The following is a 12,730-nucleotide window of genomic DNA, read 5'->3' as shown; positions in this document are numbered from 1 at the left end:
TATAAGGTCATTCCAGGAGCGTTCGATGGAGAGGGGACTATTTACAAAGGTGTGGGGAGTAAGAGAAGCACAGTGGATCGTTTAGAAAGCTGGATCTGGTAGCAACCAAGCTGTTACCACCCCTAGGCTGTTACTACCCCCAGGCCCAGAGGGATAAGGAAGGGAGAGGTACCTAGAACCCAAAGAATAATCGCGTAACATTGGCCACTTTTGAGAGTAGCAGAAACCTCTGGTCAAGGACACAGTATGAGGTGACCTCACAGAAAGAGAAAGGAGCCAGGAGATTACTCTCCTCCCTCTTTCTGATCTCCTACTGGCTTTCCCACTGTCTAAGCCCAACCTGACGCCAGAGAACTTGGAGAATCCATTGATGCAGTTCATATAGGTCAGCCCCTCCAGGCGGAGAGCAGAGTCAAGGAGGCTAGAGAGTTAACTGGGGTGGCGCACACCAGTTACCCAGCTTTCTCATCCCATCCCACTTCCCTCCTCCCTTCCTCCCATGGAGGTATCACTAATCTACATGTGGTGTTCAATACTGCCATTCAAACCTGTATACTTTTACTATATTTGCATATTTCCATATGCATTATAGAGTATTATTTAGTTTGGTAGTTATTAGAGTTATTCACCAAATATTTGGGGGTGATTTTCTCCTCAAAGCACATGGTAAGATTAGACTTCCCAGTCCCTTTAAAGTTCGACGAGGCTATGTGACTTACTTTGGGCAATGAAAGATGAGTGAAAATGAAATGTATCGTTTACAGACAGGACCTTTAAGAACTACCACGCAAGGCACGTTATTTGCTTCCCATCCGTGAAGTGATCGGTGAAGCATTGATAAGATGAAGCTTATATCAGCCTGGGATTCTGAGTTACTCATGAACAGAGGCCCCAGATAAGCTGTGCTAGACATATGATGGCTATAAGCCATGGAGATTTGGAAATGTTTGTTAAAGCACCATAACCTAGCTTATCCAAATATGTTTTGCATGCTTTTAAACTTTGTAGAAATGGTATCCTATCATATTTATCATTCAACAGTTTTTTGCTGGACAGTTTTGAAATTCACCAATGCTGATGGACGTAGCTGTAGTTCATCACATATACAAATATATGTCATTTATGTATCTGTTCTCCCATTGAGAGATCATTTAAGATACTTAAAATTTTTTTTTTTTGCTATTGCTAATAATGCTAAAATGAACATTCTGGTACATGTCTTCTGTGCAGATGTGCAATAGTTTCTCTAGGGGATACGCTCAGGAGGAACAACGTGCTTTTAACTTTTCAAAGAAAGTAACAGATTGGGAGGAGACTTTGATCATTGTGAACCATAGTTTCCATCAAAAGAGTTTTCAGAAATCTTTGCCCCTCAGGAGTGTGAATCCTTGCCTCTCTCAGAACACTAAAATATATTATGCAGGAAAACTGTATTTTAAAACTGGCCTGACCTCGAAAAGACCAAAGGCATCCTTAAAACTTAAAGAGACCCACCTTAGAGAACAAGGACTACACAAAATAACACCAATTACTCCTTTAAAAATCTCTCAGGAGAGAAGGCAAATTGAGATTAAAAAAAAAAGAAGAAGAAGAAGAAGAGTAAAACTTGGAGGAGCTTCTTGAAGAATTTTCTTTTCATAGATGTGATGAAAAACTGCATAATCAGTCACTAAGTGATTTGAAGGTATTATCAATGAGACAATTTGTGAGTAAACAGTGAGCTGCCAGTCATAGGTCAGAGACTAATGATATAGAATTATCCATATTATTTTTTCCATTTTCAGTCTGGATGACTAATCTCAAACAATCACCATATAAAAGAGCAATCTGAAAAAATGGGATTGGGTATCCCACCCCACCCCACTCTTGCCCAAAGGTGCTGAGAAATAGAAAAGCATTCTGGAAATACTTGAATGAGAAAGGAAAATGCCTCAGAATAGGTCACATACATTTCTTTGGAACCCACCATAGGAATTTCCATAGTACAGTTTGGTATTTGTGTAAATAACAAGTATTCTAGACTGTAATATCAAGGACGTAGGTGTAGTATGTATCCCTATGGCACTCAAGGCCCTCGGGTACGGTTATAAAGATGATCAGGAAGGTTTCCTCAAATGGGAAAAGCAGAGTATAAAATGCTGTAGCGATAGCCTAATTGTGTTTTTTTTATCTGGACATTGAAAAAGTCTGGAACAATATACACAAAAATATTGAGAATTGTTGTCTAAGTACTGGGATTGTGGATGTTTTTATTTTTTGTCTTTTACATATATGATTTTTCTACAAAATGAAAGATGCGTTATATATTACATTTAAATCACGTTGAAAATTTGTCAATTCCTGGAGAAAAAGGAAGAAAGGAAGTATTTTCTTTGCCTCCGCATCAGCATTTCTCAGCTACCAGTTTCGCGGCTCTCAGTGTAGGGCTTTCTCCTGGTCTTCATTCCTTCAGATCCAGACCATTAGGCTATGCTCACCTGCAGAGGCTACTGTGCTAATAAGAGGAAAAGCCAAAGCAGAGCCTTCTCTCCTCATGGCCAGATACCCTTCTCCCTTCCTTTAGGGCTTTCTAAAGCCCGGGACAAAGAAGGCTAGTGAGAAAGGTACAGACTGACTCAAAGTAGAGGAGGGGCTCCCATCACAGAGTAAGAGTGCCCGTCCACCTTCTACGTTCCTGTGTAGCCTGCACACCCTTTTCGCACCAGCTCCCCCATTTCTCCACAACACTTTACCCCATTCAAGAGTCTACCTACCTAGTTTTTCTTAAAAGACTTTAGATGGAGATAGGAAAACCCACAGTCAAGTCCCTCATTTTACAGATGGAGAAATTCTCAGAGGGGGGAGGTATCTTCTCCAGGGTCACACAGTAGAAAATGTTAGATCTGCCTGAAGAGGCATGTCGTAGGCGAAGAGTTAGAAAACTGGGCTCTGGAATGTAATAGCCATGGGTTCAGATAATCCCAGCTTTTCACTCCCTGAGCCTTTGTTTGCTCAGTAGTCAATGGAGCAACCTCACAAGGTTGAGCTGAGGACAAATGTGATAATACAGGTCAGACTTTAGAGGAAAGTGCCTGGCACATAGTATGCACGAAACAAATGGCCGTTGCTTTATTATGACTTAACACCATTGTGATAAAATTTGGCTGCTTTTTAAACTATATCAGCTTCCTTCTAGACTCCTGTTTTAACTAGCTCTTTTCTAAGGTGAGCTCACATCTTTGCAGTTTCCTGGTTACTCCAGCAAAATGAAATATCACTCATTAACCTTAAGTACCTTGTGTAAGACCTGTCACTTTGCAGCTGACATATTGACAGTTGCTCTCATTTCAGTTGTGATGCACCCACTGCAGTTCTCCTTTTTCAAGGCATTTCATTTGTAGTCACTTCAGTACATTCTGACACTCGGTGATTTTTAAAGTCAAATAAATAATTGCTCAATTTCCTCCTGAGCTTTGATGAAATGTCAAAATCATTACAGAAATTGATGAGAATTGTGTGAAGGACTTGTCAGTAGCCTATTGGATCACTACTGTGCTCATCCCTAGTCAAACTCCAGGGTGATTTAAGGAGCAGATTTTGACCTAAATTCAGATTCTAATCACAATAATTAGGATACAGTGTTTTCTAATGACTGTTTACTTTTGTTTGGGATTAATTTGGATGGCACAATCAGTACTAAATTAGGACCAGGCAAATGTGCAGGGAAAAAACTTCCAGACAATGTAAAAATGCATTCTTGGGACACCTAGGAGGCTCAGTCCCTTAAGTGTCTGACTCTTGATTTCGGCTCAGGATATGATCTCACAGTTCATGAGTTTGAGCCCCAAATCAGGCTCTGTGCTGACAGGCAGAACCTGCTTGGGATTCTCTCTCCCCCCTCTCTCTCGGCCCCTACCCAGCTTGCTCTTTCTTTCAAAATAATTAAATAAGCTTAATAAAAAAATTTTTAAACATTTTTTATGTCTTTATTTTATTTTGAGAGAGAGACAGAGTGCGAGCAGGGGGAGGGGCAGAGAGGGAGGGAGACGCAGAATCTGAAGCAAGCTCCAGGCTCCGAGGTGTCAGCATAGAGCCCGACGCGGGGCTTGAACTCACAGACTGTGAGTGAGATCATGACCTGAACTGAAGTCGGTTGCTTAACTGACCAAGTCACCCAGGTGCCCCAATAAAAAAGTTTCTTAAGAAAATAAATAAAAATGCATTCTTGTCTGATAACTTTAAAAAATTTTTTTAAATGTATGTTTATTTTTGAGAGAGAGAGAGGGAGAGAGAGAGCAAGTGGGGGATAGGGGGAGACACAGAATCCAAAGCAGCCTCCAGGCTCCCAGCTGTCAGCACAGAGCCCAACGTGGGGCTTGAACTCACAAACCACAAGATCATGACCTGAGCCAAAGTCGGATGCTTAACCAACTGAGCCACCCAGGCGGGCACCCCTAACTTCTTCTTTTATTTTTTTTTTTAAATTTTTTTTCAACGTTTATTTATTTTTGGGACAGAGAGAGACAGAGCATGAATGGGGGAGGGGCAGAGAGAGAGGGAGACACAGAATCGGAAACAGGCTCCAGGCTGTGAGCCATCAGCCCAGAGCCTGACGCGGGGCTCAAACTCACGGACCGTGAGATGGTGACCTGGCTGAAGTCGGACGCTTAACCGACTGCGCCACCCAGGCGCCCCTACTAACTTCTTCTTTTAAAAAAATTTTTTTAACTTCTTCTTTTAAAAAAATGTTTTTAATGTTTATTTTTGAGAGAGATAGAGCACGAGCAGGGGAGGGCAGAGAGAGAGGGAGACACAGAATCTGAAGCAGGCTCCAGGCTGTGAGCTGTCAGCATAGAGTCTGATGCAGGGCTTGAACTCACAAACCATGAGATCATGACCTAAGTTGAAGTCAGATGCTTAACTGACTAAGCTGCCCAGGAGCCCCCAATAATTTCTTCTTTAAAAAATTTTGTGTAGGGTGGTGGAAAAAGATCACGTTTTGGACTGAAATCAGTCACCCTCTCTCATCCTTACTTGGTTACCTTCTGATTGGAATTGAAGCTCACACTGTACAAACAGTGGGCAGCAGAAGAAAAAAAACAGCCCAGTAGAGGCCTTGGAAAATCCACAATCTCAAAAATTAAGAATTGGCTGCGTTGAAATGGAGAAGCCCCAAACCATGCATCACTCTGTTCATGTGCCATGCACTAACTACCCTTGCTGTTATAATGAAAGAAAGTAAAGCTCAAAGGCACTGGTGCAGCCAGCTGTAGAGAATCAATGTCACTCCCAGAGGATTTACATGGTTTACAAAGTTAAGTTCCTTCCATAACGAGAACTTCATGAGCTACCTAGAATAAAGTACCTCTTTGGTAGTAGCCAGGTACAAAAGGTCTAATCCTACAGTGAAAAGAGCCACGGACTACAAATCTGCAGGCCTGTGTGACAGTTCCAGGAACTCTAACTGTGTGGCCTTGGGAAAGTCACTGTGACTTCTGAAATCTAAGTCTTCTGACATATAAAAATGGAGGTACACCATAGGTTATAATGTATGTGAAAATGCTTTGGCAACTGGGAAGCACTATTTATGTGTATGTGATAACTGTAAAAACAAATGCTCTAAACATTTGTTATATATACAGCACTATAAAGACATAAAGAAAAACATTAAAGTTGATCTCTATCCTCAAGGTGCTTACAATCATGTCAGACAGATAAAACTGCTAACGTCAATAAAAAAACTAAACTTCAACACTAGAGTTTCCAAAATGTTTGTAAGAATCCTATTTGTCCCTCAAGATGGCCTGATGAGGCAGGTAGAATTATTAGTACCATGCTCATCTAACAGATGGGAATCAGAATAACTGAGTTATTTGCCCAATGGGGGCACATGGACACAAACCAAAATCTGTGTCTTCTAACACTTAATAAAGGACACTTTCTTTATCATACTGTTTGGTCTACTCATTCAGCTATGTTAAATGGTATGGGCTCAGAAGTTCTGTAGAAGTTCAGAGAAGGGATGAATGATCGATGAAAAGGAATGAGAAGGGTCAGGGGCACCTGGGTGGCTCAGTCAGTTAAGCATCCGACTTCGGCTCAGGTCATGATCTCATGGTTCGTGGGTTCGAGCCCTGCGTTGGGCTCTGTGCTGACAGCTCAGAGCCTGGAGCCTGCTTCGGATTCTGTGTCTCCCTCTCTCTCTCTCTCTCTCTGCCCCTCCTCTGCTCGCTCTCTCTCTCTCTCTCTCTCTCTCTCTCTCTCAAAAATAATAAACATAAAAAAAAAACTTAAAAATAAAAGAATGAGAAAGGTCAGAGAAATCTTTATGGAGGCACACTCTCCAGAAAGCTAGGTAGGATTCCAGAAGGCTGAGAAACAATGAGAGAACATTCATATTAAAATTCCCTGGGGAGGTGTGGGGCGGGGGCTTTTGGAGCTACACACAGAAGGCCCTTCAGAATTTGCTCTGGCCCCATTCCCACTCTGAGAATTACTGCAGTGTGAACCACCCTTACTGAGGGAAGTGTTGTACCTCAGGTCTGTTGAAGCAGGAAAAGGCAAGCCACCTAATTACAGTTCAGCTCCTTTGTGTGTCTATCTCCCTCACACATTCACCCTTCCCCACGAAATAGGTGTGACTGTCTTTACTTGTAAACCTGAACTTGTACGTTCCACAACAGTAGAAACAGCTTTATTTTATTGAAAAAAAAATGTCACTATAAAGGCGAATAAGCATTAGTGACAAATCTTTCTGAGAAATTATGTATGCAACATTAAGTTAATGAAACCAAATGACCTCATTTGATCCCATAGCCTTCAACTCTGAAATCCCAGAATATCTCTTTACAAATCGATGATAAACTGACTAGAAAGGGAAATAGTAACAACACTATAAAAATTCAAATATTCCTTCAGTTCCCCCAACTAAATTTTTATACACAGAGCAATTCTATTTCAACTGGAGAACAAAAGGCTATTGCTTTGTTTCTAGGGGGCTGTGCTTGAGACAGTAGGCCAAATGCACATCTGTGCCTTGAACACCACGGGAAAATTCCCATGAACACCCCATTGCTAGTGCTAGCCTGACCATATCTTCCTATCCACCACAAAGTCAGCCTAACGAAGTTTGCAGCAGCTTAGAGTAAAGAATACTGCTGTCGGGCCTGGATTACAGAGTTCTCTAGAACTCCTGGACCACCTTGAAGTGCTTCAAGGGTACAAATATATTGGATTGAATTTAATTTTAGAAAAACACTCTAAACTCTTTGTTAAAACTATAGTAAACATAATATGCTCACACAAATGCACCATGTGTGAGCACAATGAAAGCCATAGGTGTATTTCTTTATGTAGTGCAGAACAGGTTTGGGGCAGATCTCAAAATATAGTTCTTCCTGTCAGATCCAACATGGATTTGAACTTCTTGGACATACGTCACTGACTGGAGGAACTCTAGGTTTTCACTCACGTTTTTGATTTAGGCCCGTACTGGTCCACTCCTATAAAATTGTGCACGAGAAGAGGGTCACAGAGTACAAATACTGGGCCCAGTGAAATGCAAGATAAGGCACAGTCATCACATGATCACCACTTCTGCCTAATTTCTGCATGATAGTCAGTTGTAGGATTACAAAGGTACATATAATATGTGGCATTATGAGGATATTATCACACTCTAAAGTATTTCAGCAGGCTTTCTGTAGGGGCTTCTTGTCAGACCCCATTAACGATGCGGCATGGGAGTTAACAGAGTTTGTTAGTGATTCAGATTTTAAATAAAGATGTTCTCTCCTAATCCTCTTTTGTGTTTCAGGATCAGTCAAGTGTAAGTGTCCTGAGATTGTTGGCATGCTATTTAACACCTGTTACCATTTGCAACTACTACACTTCCTATGATTCATCTGGATTTTCATGTGGGCATTCAACACAAAATCCATTAATAAAAGTAGACAATAAGACTTTTATATGAATGCCACGGTCATCCAGATGCCTAGCTACCTAATTTCTATGTCCATCAAAACAACTTTCATCATTCTCAGTGAGGGATGTAATGAATGGTAGGACATTGAATTTATAAAAATATACATAATGCATTTATAACAGGTTTTTGTCTGTTTTTCACATCATGAATGAAAATTTAAGAACATAGGGTTCTGCTACTTGAAGGAAAAAGGAAGGAAGGAAAAGAGGAAAAGAAGAAGAGGAAAGGAGGAGAGAAAGAAGAGAAAGAAGGGAGATTTGGACATCACTGGCCAAGTTATAACACTGGCCTGGGAAACCAGAGCCATGAATTCTAGTTGATTCTTTCTCGGACATGCTGTGTTCCCTTGAACACTTAAGTCCTTCCCCCTCAAGGCCTTGAGTCTCCAATCTGTGAAATGCATGCATTTAGCAAAGATTTCCTGAGCACTTCTCTTAACTCGGAGCTGTGCCTGGTGTGGGGGTACAATGGTAGAACAGGCATGGCCCCTGCCCTCATGAGGCTTATCATCAGAGGGAAGAGAGAGAATAAACAGGTTGATTGAGCACAGCAGCAGTAATTCTCTCTGCCATCAGGGAGATGCCATCAGGCTATCACGAGGGTCAAGTCAGAAGATTCATGCAGACGTGATTCGGAAATTCAAAGCATTGGCCAACTGCAGGCTGTCTCAGGTTGAAGTTTGGTTGTTTTGTTGACATTAGCAGTTTTGTCTCCCCGATACAAGCTCCTTGAAGATAGAGATCAACTTCAATGCTTTTTCTTTAGCTCTTTGTAGAGATGGTACATAATAAATATTTAGGGCATTTATTGTTTTACTATAAATTTGCCCCCTCCCCCACTGCTATATTCCACATTTGGTCTCCCTTCATTTCCCGGGAAACACCAGGCTTATTTGTGCCTCTGAGTTTCTGGCCATGGTGCTGCCAAAGCCTGGACTTCTGTTTCCCCACCCTCTCCAGCCGTCCCAGGTCTTCTCCCTCCTCACCCTGTGGATTTCAGAGAGTGGGAATCTCGCCCCATGTCATGAAATCCTAGGCTTAACACCCTGAGCCACCCAGGCACCCGCCCCGCCCAAGGTGATTCTTTTAAATGCAAATCAGGTCAAGAAACACCCCTACTCAAGACCATGCAAGAGCTCCCCATATCATTCCCAATAAAAGCCAAGGGACTCACATAACGCTCTGTCATCTGGCCCTATTACTACTCTGCCTCCATTTCCATTTACTCTCCCCTTTATTCACCCCATTTCATCCTCACTCATCTTGTCATTCCTTTGCTTTATCAGGCATTTCTCTACTTCCCCCACCTCTCCCCACACCCCACTTGTAGCAGTTACCCCAGATATGGAGATGGCATACTCTCCCTACTTTAAATCTCAGCTCACAGGTCACCTTTTCATTACAACTTTCCACCCCACCCCACCCCCGTTCCCCTTACCCTTGCCTTTCTTTTGCTTTGTTTGAAGCACATATCACCTTCTGACATATTCTATATTATTGACTTGTTATGTTTATTGCCTATTGTCTGTCTCTGCTCTCTTGGCTGTAAGTTACATGAAGGCAGAAGCTTTTTTTCTTTTGGCTTACTCCTACACCCCCAGCCTCCATGTAGGACCTACCTGGAGAGTAGGGATGGGTATACACTTTTCTCAAATGACTAAGTGGATGAATAAATAAATACTACACGTTTCTTATATGAGGAAGCTACACACATCAGGGAAGCAGCCATTGCACAAAATATTTGGGGGTGGGGAGAAAAATGAAAAAACACATTTTGGGGGAGATCTTAATTAGGATTGTCTTCAGATACTAGGGACATGGTCTGAAGGTCTTTGTCCTTAAGGATGAATTTACCTTTTGGAGACTACCAGAAGTCTCTCAGAGCCAAGGATAGTCAAAACAGAAGGTGAACAAATTGGACATTATCATTTTACATTGAAAAATAAATTTTGATATTACAAGATCATGTTTAATTCTTTGGCTCACAGGCCTGTCATAAAGCCGTTCTCGGGAAGGAGTTCCAAAAACATTTCATCTGCCTGCTGCAAAGTTTAAATTGGTATGTGGTTTTCTAATGGAACATTTTTGAAGTTAAGGGTTCGGATTTTTTTTAAGCACTGCATTCATCCTTTGCAACATTGCCAAGATAATGACATCCACTGAATTTAGATAGTCTAGCAAAATTCAGCTCTTGATTCCTATCAGATGTCAGTATAGAGAGTTTTCTCCCTTCAGAAAGTGTGGGCTGTTAAGTCTGGTGGAGCTGGAAAAGACACCTGGGTCTGAAGGGTCTTGATTCCATTGATACTGATGGTTAGTGCCATCGTTGCTGTAGTTTAGTAAGGGGAGAAGAAAGTTTAGTTAGGGTTGACATTAAAGGAAATTGTTGAGTTGTTTTTCTTTTGGCTTCTAGTATTCTTTTTTTTTTTTTTTAATTTTTTTTTTAACATTTATTTATTTTTGAGACAGAGAGAGACAGAGCATGAACGGGGGAGGGGCAGAGAGAGAGGGAGACACAGAATCGGAAGCAGGCTCCAGGCTCTGAGCCATCAGCCCAGAGCCCGACGCGGGGCTCGAACTCACGGACCACGAGATCGTGACCTGAGCCGAAGTCGGACGCTCAACCGACTGAGCCACCCAGGCGCCCCTTGGCTTCTAGTATTCTTAATAGTGTATTTTTATTATTAGTTGTTTGTATTATAATCCCATAGTATAATTGAACTACTTTCTAAGTATGCTTTAGTAGGTTTTCTTTTATGCTTATAATCACCCTACCTCTTCTCTGGGTGATGAGTGTCCATACAGGTCCTAGTACTTTTTAATTGGTCACTGATATCAAATGAGTAATAAGCTATGATTTAACATCATGGTTGCTTTTTAAGCAATCCTTCCTAATACTGGGTCCTTATTTAGTTAATGGCTGATTTCGCTCTCTGCTCTATTGCTCTGACTCCACAGGTTTTTCTTTGGTCTCCTAGCATCAGACTATATAGACACGACTGTTTGTCCTTATACTTTTAACTGTCAGCATACAAAGAAGCCCGTGAGCAGGTGATCAGGCCTTCCTATAGTTGTTTCTGATTCTTTGTCCTGATACTATAGACCCAAGACATCACATAGGTTTCATCTCAAGTTCTAAGGCAAACAATTTACATCTGTTGGAGCACTGTGTTGAGGAGTGTGTAGCCAGTCTAGCTGGATGGGAAAGCATATCATAATTGATTAGTGATGTCTGCCATGAGCTTATGATAGGAGAGCTTCTCTGTCCCACCATGTTGCAGCTCCCTTATTCTCCTATATAAGGTCAATCATCCCCCCCCAAAATAGCCTAATTTTTTGTCCCACTGGTTGCCTAGTGGGCCCCAAATTCCCAGGTGTCATCCTCCAGCCACTGAAGGCACAAGTTGCGTGAACAGAGTGGTAACAGTCTTATTTTTTAATGTTTATTTATTTATTTTGAGTGAGCACGAGCAGGGGAAGGGCAGAGAGAGAGACGGAGACACAGAATCCCAAGCAGGCTCACGGGGGCTCAGTCCCATGAACCACAAGATCATGACCTGAGCCGAAATCAAGAGCTGGATACTTAACTGAATGAGCTGCCCAGGTGCCCCAGAGTGGTAATGGTCTTGATCTCCCTCCTATCATACTGCTAGGTTTCCCTCAACCTACACCTATGATCTCATGGGGATGTTTCTGTGACCAGGTGAATAAAGGGAAGATTTAAGCCCAAGATGCACATGCTGGCCCCAAAGTGGTCTCTTATAGTATAACAACTTCTCTTAGACCTGCCCCCCTTCTTCCTGAGACCTCTCTGTTATTATTTACATCTGGTATTAGTTGCCTCTGCCACTGGATTTTAGCCTCCCATTGGATTGCTGTTCTCAAGACCTGGTTTTTGTTGTTGTTGTTGTTTTCATTTTTCTTCTGTCTCTGATCCCAACTCTCACCCCTTCCCGGCTTGATTCTTTGTAGATCATTGAAACTTGATTGGAATCCTCTTACCCCTGATCCTGCTGTAACCAACAGTGCACTCTAAAATTGAACCACAAGGTTGGAAAGGCTCCTTGCTGTACTCTCCTGGTTCCTGAAAACTATATCACAACTCATTTGATAAACTGTTTAATGATATCATGGATTATCTTTCATTTTCTGCTAACCACTCATCATTTAGGAAGAGAACTCAGGTTCCCGGACACTGAATATTATTCCACATCTATTATCAGTGAGTAATTTACTCTCAAGATGATTTGTTAAGGTCCCAGACTAACTATGGAACCAAGCCTGCAAAGAATTTCTATGTTAAGAAGTCTAAAAGTGTTCTTGTTCTCTTTCCAAATATAGAGATAAACATTCTTGATAATATGAGCATACATTCTAATTAATTAGTCAAAAGTTGTATAGAAATAGCAATACTTTGTATTCCAGAAAAAGTACTGGTGGTAGTTAATAAATAATAATTATATCCTCATTTTCAGTAATCTGAAAAATAGTGTGAATAGAACAGATGAGTGGTTTCCCACAGCTGAATAAAAATCAAAATAATTAGCATAGTATCATAAAAGTTCACTTTAGAGACAATCTATTTTTAGGACTCTATCCTTGCAAATATCCTAAGATACCCTACACAAAATAAATAAAAGAAGAAAGAAGGAAAACTGCCATGAACAGCTCCAGTGACTTATTCTGAATAAGAATGAAAGATGCTTGGACTTGGAAAAACAAAGTGAGAAACAGACCAAAATGTCGTCCACATAAAACACACCAGCAA

Source organism: Prionailurus viverrinus, chromosome X (genome assembly GCF_022837055.1).
Source record: "Prionailurus viverrinus isolate Anna chromosome X, UM_Priviv_1.0, whole genome shotgun sequence".
Lineage (NCBI taxonomy): Eukaryota > Metazoa > Chordata > Mammalia > Carnivora > Felidae > Prionailurus > Prionailurus viverrinus.
Note: the sequence above shows the minus strand (reverse complement) of the source record.